The sequence below is a fragment of the Morone saxatilis genome, unplaced genomic scaffold (assembly GCF_004916995.1).
Source record: "Morone saxatilis isolate NCDOM2014 unplaced genomic scaffold, NCSU_SB_2.0 Contig11, whole genome shotgun sequence".
NCBI lineage: Eukaryota > Metazoa > Chordata > Actinopteri > Moronidae > Morone > Morone saxatilis.
Window position 1 is genome coordinate 21,718,159 of NW_023339663.1, and position 9,493 is coordinate 21,727,651.

A 9,493-nucleotide genomic window follows, 5' to 3' on the forward strand; every position below is an offset into this window, starting at 1 on the left:
AACAGATAATCGGACAATCGTGCCCACTTAACTCACTTATATATGCTGGAAAGCTCCCTTGTCATTTTTCACACAGCTATTTCTGTCACTTTTCGTGTGTGCAACCATGCAAGTCCAGCACCATGACTTCCTAAGAGGACATTTTGTACAACACATTTTGTACAAAACCTACTGATGCCTTTCTGTGCATCTCGATGAGTTGAGACTGAAAATATCTTACCTTGGATATATGGGGGTATTATTGTGGCAATACTAATATAATTTTACTCTTTGTATTCCAACAAATTTTAACTATATAACAATTTGCTATAACTGGTCAGTTTTGTGACTCTGACTGAGATAAAGTTAGCAAACTAATTCAACAAATCCTGCTTCATGAGACAGTCGGCTTGATCCTTTCACTTTCTTTCACAGAAAAATCGTGACTGAGGAGCAAGACAATGTGGAAAGTTTCTAAGATTGTCTTTCACCTGTCTAACTGTCTGCCTGTCTTGCCCTGTGAGTATGGACGGGTGTGGAGAATAGGGAGGGATATCATACAATGAGAAAAGCTGGGGACATATGGTGGCTGTGCTGAGAAGCTGTATGTGGCAGATAACATTTTCCACCAATGATTCTGATCACAGTGGAGACTTCAAGAAGGAGAGGGTCTCAAGGGGAGCAACATACCATCTGGAATCCTGCGAGCTGTGACACATCCAATTTACCTCTACCTGTGGACCAGTCGGTAACCTCTCTGTAGTGCTCACCAGGCCAACAGCCGGAGAGATTAAATGTAGTCTGACCTGACAAAACACACTTTTTGGACAGGTCAAATTGCTCTCTATAAAAGAGCAGAGCAGATTTAAGAGTTTTAGAATAAAACAGCAAGCCATTTTAGCAGCTATTCTACATTGCAGAATGAATCAATGAATTTGGAAAAGCCATGTACATTTTTTATCCTATTACCTACTAAGAAACAGTGTATGCTAAGGTCTTATTATAGCCTGAGGCTGTGTCAAACTTTTCCTTTGCAAGTCATCCACACCAGCTATCATTCTGTAAATGCATACGGACGTAATTCATTTAAAAAAAGCAGTCCAGACTAAGTTATGCAGTACTAGAATTACAACATACAATCAATCCAAAGACATTGCCCTGACCTTGCTTTCTGGTCTAATGCCAAAGAAATTAAGGCTTTTTCATTCATGCCATCACATAACTTGATCGTTAAGCTGCGGATGAAAAGTCACATTATATAGCAGGAAGATTTCTATCAAATAACTCATTTGGCTTATTTTTTCAAAGTGTCTTCATATTAGACAAACAAAAAGAAATGAAAGCAATAAAATGCCACATTGAAGAAATAAATCATCTTCAAATTACATTCACACTCATACATAACCCTCAACGGCATAAGACATAAAAAAAAAAATGTTTTTTGTACTTCTGGCCAACATCAGCATGTAATCTTTACAACTTTTGTTATCAGTGTGTCCTTTTATCAGTAGCCCCAAACGGAAAAAACAATCACTGACACTAGATAGGCCACCGTAGTTTCTCCTACACACTTCACAGCCCATTCTCATTCACAGGTTGTTAAATACAGATGTGAGTGGTGTTCAGTTAGTTGCAATCTGAAACTTCACCTCTAGATGCCATTAAATCCTACACACTGGTCCTTTAGCAAAGGGTGCTACCGCCTCAGACATTTACAAAGGAATTATTTGCATATTTTGCCAAGGCGTAACTCGCTCTTAGCCACTATAATATAACACAAAACAAGAGGCCTGCAAAGAAAATTTGAAACCACTCATCCTGCTCTGTAGATAAAATATGAAGCTACAGCCCAGTCTCGGTTAGCTCTTTGCTTAAACAAAAGTCTGGAACGGGAGAGAACGCGAGCCTAAATTAATGAAACAAAAGGAATGAGGGGTAGGTACGAGGGGACTGAAGCAGCATCCCACATGTGCTCTTTGTCTCAGAATGTGTGTGCATATGTGTTTGAAGAGGGTTTCTCAAACAGCCTTATTAACTCATCTGGGTTTTGCATGAGTCACCTCCCATTCTCAGACAATGCACTCACACACCAAGCAGACAAACCACAGTTGTTGCTGTCTGGATCGCCACAACGTAGTTACATTTCTTGGGAGGAATACGTACAGGTATTTAGATGTACCTTGCATGCAGTCAAAAAGGTCAACTCATAAGGTAGAATTTGCATGTAATGTTTGCATAAAAAAGGCAGGTGCTCTTAAGGGACCAATGTATAAGATTTAGTAGCATCTAGCAGTGAAGTTGTAGATTACAACCATTTGAATACAGCTCAGCCTTCCAAGCGTGGAGGTAACTGTCATTTCGAAACTCATGAAAAACGTGAAAGGCCCTATGTAGCAGGCGTGTTTAGATTGTCCGCTCTAGGCTACTGTAGAAACATGGCGTACAACATAGTGACTCTGTGGGAACTGGACCTGCTCCCTCTGTAAATAAAAAAACGTCTCATTCTAAGGTAACAAAAACACAATTCTTATTTGCAGGTGATTATACACTAAAGAAAACATACATATGAATATTTATTCCCTTTCTATCATATTCTGCCAATAGATTGTCCTAAATGTTACACGCTGGACCTTTAAATGGATTTTCATGAAAATAGAGGAAATTAAGAAAATGTATTGCTGTGATCTTTAATTTTCAATATCGAAAAGTTAGCTGGATGGATGGGTGGGGTATGCCACAATATGTTTTTGTTACAGACTGTCCAAGCAGTGCATGCATAATTTGTCAGACAACCAGATCAAATTTCCTCTGTACACCCTGCCTCATTTTTGACAAAATTATATTACGCCACAATTGAAGATCACAGTATCTGCTCCGATATGCAAGACAGACACAGCACCTTTGTGGTTAAACTTTAGAACAGCTCCACCATTAACAAACTATCCTCTTTGGCCTGAGGGTATTTGCTTTCAGTTAATTGATGGATGGTCGGATTTCCATTTTGGAAATGCAGCTTCACGTCCAATCTGTTTCACTTATTTTGGTGTAACTACCAGCCATGCTGCATGTGGTTAGTTGATTATCCCTGCCCTGCATCATTAGCAGCCAATCCAGACAGACACACAGCAATCAGTCACTTCACCATCTGAACCCAGCCCCCCAGGATGAGCTTGCTGCAATGATGAGGGCCTCTGTGGTCTCCTGGGTACCATGGATGACAGAAAGGCTTCATCCTCTCCATCTCTCTCCCTGGAGAGTTGGTTTGATGGTAACACAGACACCAAATTGAATCACAGAGACATAATCCTGGACAAATGTACAGACATCATTAACCCAGGATACTGCATCCAGTGAACAACTGTGAAAAAGGATATAGTTGCGTCATGAAAGCTCCAGTCTCATACAGGTCAGTAACATCAGTTACAACAGACAACTGTTCATTCTAAAATGAAGTTTCCAGGAACACCTTATTAATCTAACTGTGTTTTAGTGACTGTTTTAATGGATTCACATGGATCCATATTTTAAACATGAAGATACAATTTGTGATAGCAGCCTGGACATTTTCATTCCAAAGTAGTGCTTCTTTCTACCAGTAAACCTAAGTCATATTTACTCTTTTCTGACTATATCAAACGAAAGGATAATGAGTTTCTTCCCACCTCATTCAACAGGGGACTACATTTTTGTGCTCTTAAAGATGCATAATCCCACTGGGACCACCCTCATAGTGGTGTATTACCCATCTCACACTCCTGGTCAGGCCCAGGCGGGTCATTTCCATGTCCAGTGTTGATAGGCATTGATTGAATCTGCACAGCTCTGACCCAACTATGAGCCCCAGGAGAGGAGTTCAGCTTCCAAGGTCCAATAACACCTGTTGCACTGTCAGTCCTACTCCATCATGATTATGTCCAGCCAGGACCAATGTCTCCTGTTCTTCCTGTTCAACACAAATGAGCTCAGAGGCTTGAATATATATTATTTGGATTTATAATGCTGCAATTTCAATAGTAGACAGAAGAAAATTTTATTTTCAAAATAAACAGAATGGACAACTTGATTGTTTGCAATACATTACTGGAATGCACTTAAAGACAGACATCTTCCATGGTGGAACTGATGTACCTTTGGAGAACTGGGCAAAATTATAATACAACTAAATGTCAGAAAGCTAAAGGATGACTTGTTTTATTCATTTTGTTAGTGGAGTATTCACCAGTATTGATAATGGTTTATATTTACGGTTAGTCATAAAGGAAGGTTTTTAATGCTTTTGTCAATTTTTGTGCATGAGGTGAGAAACAATCAATATTCTGAACCTGCATCACAAATCATCATTTCACTCAAATGTCTTACTACTAATCGACATTTTTGTTTCCCTGTCTGTCATGTACAGGCAAAGACTAACACAGAAGACTAGAAAATGAACAGACTTCTTCACCAGATTTGGCCTTTTTTTATAATTGTGAGAGCATTCTCTCTCAAGGTGTCAGAAAATTTCTCCTGCCGTGATTTGCGCTTTAACGTACAATGGTACAATGACATTGTGAGGATTTTAAATCATTTGGACTTTATGAGGCAGTCATAGTTCCTCAGACAGCTGAGGTTATATGCAGTGGATTTGCATTACAATTAGCAGCACCACCCACAAACCTACCTGCTTCCTTGTTTATTTGTTCTTTAACATTGTTTGTTTCTGGCTAGTTCTTTCCCAGTATTTGTGACCCTGTGACCAAACAAGTAGAAGGAAAAGATTTACAGATAGACTCAGTTTGCATGACTTTGCTTCGATCCTGCTCTTGTCTAGGAGCGCTTAGACACACCTTTCTGAGCACATTAAGATCTCATCTAGGGCAGAAAGAATTGATTCCAGTTGGCTGTGATTGTGGGGATACATGTCAGTAAATAGTGCCTATGTAAGAGGCCCCACAGTGACATATGGGATCAACTGTTCTGTTAACACAGTGGTGTTTGGTCATTTAATTTACACATGTGAAAAAAATGGGAGCAGTCAAACAAAATACACCTGCACACACATACACAAACTCATGTATATGCACAGGCACTTACAGATGTTTTGGTGTATGTCGAGGCCTATAATCCTGTTGCTATATCTTCTTTCTCAAATTGTTTTTATTTATTCTGTCTCCAGAGCACCATTTAAAAGGCTATAACTTCTTTCAATATAACAACCAGCAGAGTATGACAGCTCTTTATTTCAGTTCCTGGTCAGTCAGGCTGTAATCTGTGACATACAGTTTGGTAAACCAGCCTTTCAACTTTTAATCCACTTCGGTGAAGGCTTTGATGGCTAAAACGACCAGACAAGCTCCTTGACTGTAGACATTAGGAGAAGGCCACCTCTAAATCAGACTTCTGGGGGAAAGAGGAGATCAGGGATGGCCCAGACCAATTAATTCCTTCAGGATTTGTGGGGCTGCGCCTCAAGACAGGTGTGGTTTAATACCGCTCCCTGAGCTGTAAAAAATGGCACTGCAGAGTACATTCAGGAGGTGACATTAAGTCCTGCTCTATGTGCAGGTGTCACGTATAACACCATTTATCTTCTTCACTCTTGCTGTATGACATATTGGACACCACACTTGGGAGCAGTCTCACCTTCCTGTCTATCACTGAGAAGCTGAATACATTAATGAACAGGCTAATCTGTCTTCTCCAGAGACTATCCATTACTGACCGCTCTGTCTGACGCAACAGATATTGACTGCTGAGATAAAACCTACAACTGGCCAACTATTGAATTCTGTGTTTTTTGGTGGGGGGGTTGGAGAGAAAAGCTAGGCATGTGCAAAAATAATGCCTCCTAACATAATGTCAGTTCTTTCACAAGTCCCACCACACTGCCTTTTTAAAAAAACAGCTTATGAAATGGTTTGCTTGCAGGAATATGAATCAATGAACAATAAGTAATTAGTTTTGTGGTCAGTGTATAATGCATTCTTTTAAAGTGCTAAACATCGGATCCCTGCCTTCCAGTGGCCACTGATGAGCAGTTCTAGTGGCAGGCCTCAAACAATTAGAGAGTTTCTAGTGGTATCAGCATAAAATTAGGCAATTATAGACTAATGCCATTACCAATACTGTTGTTGCTATGCACCTGTCTGTCTGTCTGTCTGTCTCTCTCTCTCTCTCTGTCTGTCTCTCTCTCTCTCTCACCCCAGTCTTTCTCGTTTCCCTCTTCTTCAACCCCAACTGGGTCGCAGACAGACGACCACCACCTTAGAGCCGAAGGATCTGTTTCCTAGGTTTCTGGCCTGTTAAAAGGCAGTTTTTCCTTGCGCCTTTTGCCATGTGCTTGGCCTTCATGGTGGACTGTTGGTCTCCTGTAAATGTTATAAGGAGTTCGGTCTGAAGACGCTGCGCTGCTATTTTTGTTTTTTTTTGGAAAGAAGACCTGAGATAACTTCTGTTATGATTTGGCGCTATACAAATAAAATTGAATTGAATTGAATTGAATTAATGAAAATATACCTATGAATATTATATTCCATTCCTGCCAATAAATCCTAGTAAATGTTACACACAGGACCTTCAATGTGTACATGAATTTTACTCTTATAGCTGGTCGAGTTGGAGCTAATTTCCCCCTAGCTCATCACATGTTTCGGATGTATCTTAATCTTAATCTGAAAAGTAACTAGTAATTATATCTGTCAAATAACAAAGAACCATTAAATGGATGTACTCAAGTAAAACATAAAATTGTAGTTATGCCACAATAACAATACTGAGTAAGTGTTCTTAGTTAGCTTTTTTCAATGCTGTTTATTAACTTTTTTTGTTGTTGTTGTTTGTTTTTTTGTCCAGTGTAAAATAATAATGATAATATACAAGTTAAACCCTGCAAGATGATAAAATATAATATAATAAAATAACAATATATACATCTATGGCCTGAATTTTACTTCCCATACATGTTAAACCTAATGTTCAGAAGAAACATGACAGGAAACTATCCACACACACACACTCATTCATATATTTATGCATACACAAAAAGACGAAAGACATCAGCTGTAACTATAGATTATCATCATAGCACTAAAACAGTGTGCATGAACCAGTGAGGAGTTTATCCCCTTGTAGGCAATAGATGGTGGGCAAATCGATATGTTCACATGAGACTGTGCCTCTTTGGTACAGGAGCCAAGCACTCCAGGTAATGAACTGCCTGCTTGATATATATCCCTCACAGGGTGGGGTTGCAGCGGTGCAACATGGTACTGCAACAGCAGCAATTCCTTGATTAGCCATTTCTCTTCCATCACGCTTCCCAGGCATGCAGGGAAGCGTCTCACACGCATACACAAACTGTCTGTCGATGTGTCAACGCGTCAAGATGCTTGCAGAGTTCATATTTCACACTGCGGAGACAGATAGAAGTCAAACAGCCCCTTTAGAGTAGGCATTATTTTATATCTGATTTATAAAGCCAGTTCCAGGTGTATTTCACTTTTTTAGCTATGCAGCTTGGTTTTGTTGAATTATTATCTGTTGAGGTGTAGCCCAGGTTGTTGTAGCTATTCTAGTCAATTTTCTTGCAGTGAGATGTTTTAAATAAATGTTTATCTTCTGTGTTATGTTCTTTTGTATAAGGAATGAGGCTTAGGATACAGAGCAACACTGAGAGTTTAAGGGGGTTTGGGCTCTTTTTTCATAATACCAATGCAGACAATTTGTAACCACACCAGGCTAGTAGTAATGCCACTCATAAACTGTCTGAAGCATCAATGGATATCCAATGAGCAGTTAAATACTGTTAACAGTTTTTTTTAACTCAAATTTATTCAACTCGACTAAAATTTAAAGCACTGGGAGGTTGTCAGTCGGACAGATATGTTTGATCCTCAGAGCTGTTTCCTGTTTTTATTGTGTTCACTGAGAATCTGGACAGGCTGCCACTACAGTAAACTTGATTAAGATGATTTAGTGTTTTGAGCAAAAAGCTGTTTAGATAACAGATCGCTTCACATCCTCTGCAGCAGTTGCGTTTGAGCTAAATGCTCAGCATGCTAACATACTCACAGTGACAATGCTAACATGCTAACATGTTTTAGCAACATTGTATAGCATGCAGTCATATCAATAAAGCCACTTGAATTGAATTGAGAGAGAGAGAGAGTGCATTAAAACCATAAACTGCTGTTTCTAGATGTTTTCTCTTGATAAATTAACTTATCACACGAAAAAGAGCTTTGTTATCCCAAGATAACACAATAATTCTCTAACTTGTGTGATCTCAAGATAACGGCATTTGAATCCATGACTGTTTAGGGCTTCCATAGAAACAGGCTGTCTACAAACCTCTACAAATAATGAAGTATTAATACATTTACCCATTGAGCTATTATGGATGAGATGAAATTAGTGATAGGATCGTTGGCTTTAATCCAAAGTCTAAACAGCCTTCTTGCTCTCCAATCAGAAATCATATTGTAGATATTGAGTATTTCACATAATGTGTCCCTGTAAGTTGTCATCACTGTGTAATATGATGAAGTAGGCACTTACGAAATTAACTGGCACATGGTTCATTTCTGAGCAGTCATGTTTCACCACTCATGGCTGCATTTCATTGTATATTCAAAATATACTTTCAAGACTGGTGCTTATAGGATCAGGGTTCAAATATCATGCTAATTCTGGTAAAACATTGCAGCTGACAGTGTATTTCAAGCATTTTTGCACATTGGTAAGAGTTTGGTTTGTAATAATGAACAGAAAGAGTGATAGAAAGTATGACTCACATGAAACAGTAGGATATCACTTTTTAAATTCAAGTCAGTTTCTTATAGCTTCTGGGGTTTCAAAGACAACACCAATCATCCCAATTTTCTCACTACTAAGAACTGTGGAGGAAAGAGTTCACTGGGGGCACCCTGGTAGAGCCTGCACCCCATGTACATGCTGAGTCCTTGTCCTTGTCACGACACATTTACACTGACTGAAATTACCTGTATATTCCTTCACAGAGCATGCCAGTGTTTTAGCATGGTTCAGCCCATGTATTACAAAAGTAAATTTGCATGAAGTTTTAGCATGAAGTAGTGATTTAGATTAATTTGATGTATATTCTGAACCCCACTTCCTTGTGGAAGTTCAGTTATAAGTTTAGATTTACTTAAAAAGTCTGCACTGAATAGCACTAAATCATGGCTTCAAAGTAAAACCAAAGCAGACATAATGTTCACTGTAATGGATCCTCTACAATTCCAACAAGTTTAAAGTCTCTGCAAGCGGATATACTGTGACGTCACATACAGAGATGAATGAACACCAGTTTCTTTTTTTTTCAGTACATTTCTGCTAAGGGCCTAACCTAATACTGTCTATTTATGTCATATTTGGGAAATGATCTGCAGTATTGTCAAATATAAATCGTTTGTAGTGAATACAGCAGACCAAAAAAAGACTAAAACTAAAACACTAGTACAGTCTTCTAATTACTTTTTTTTTTGTTTCTGCCTGCATCTGGATTCTCAAGTGTTGT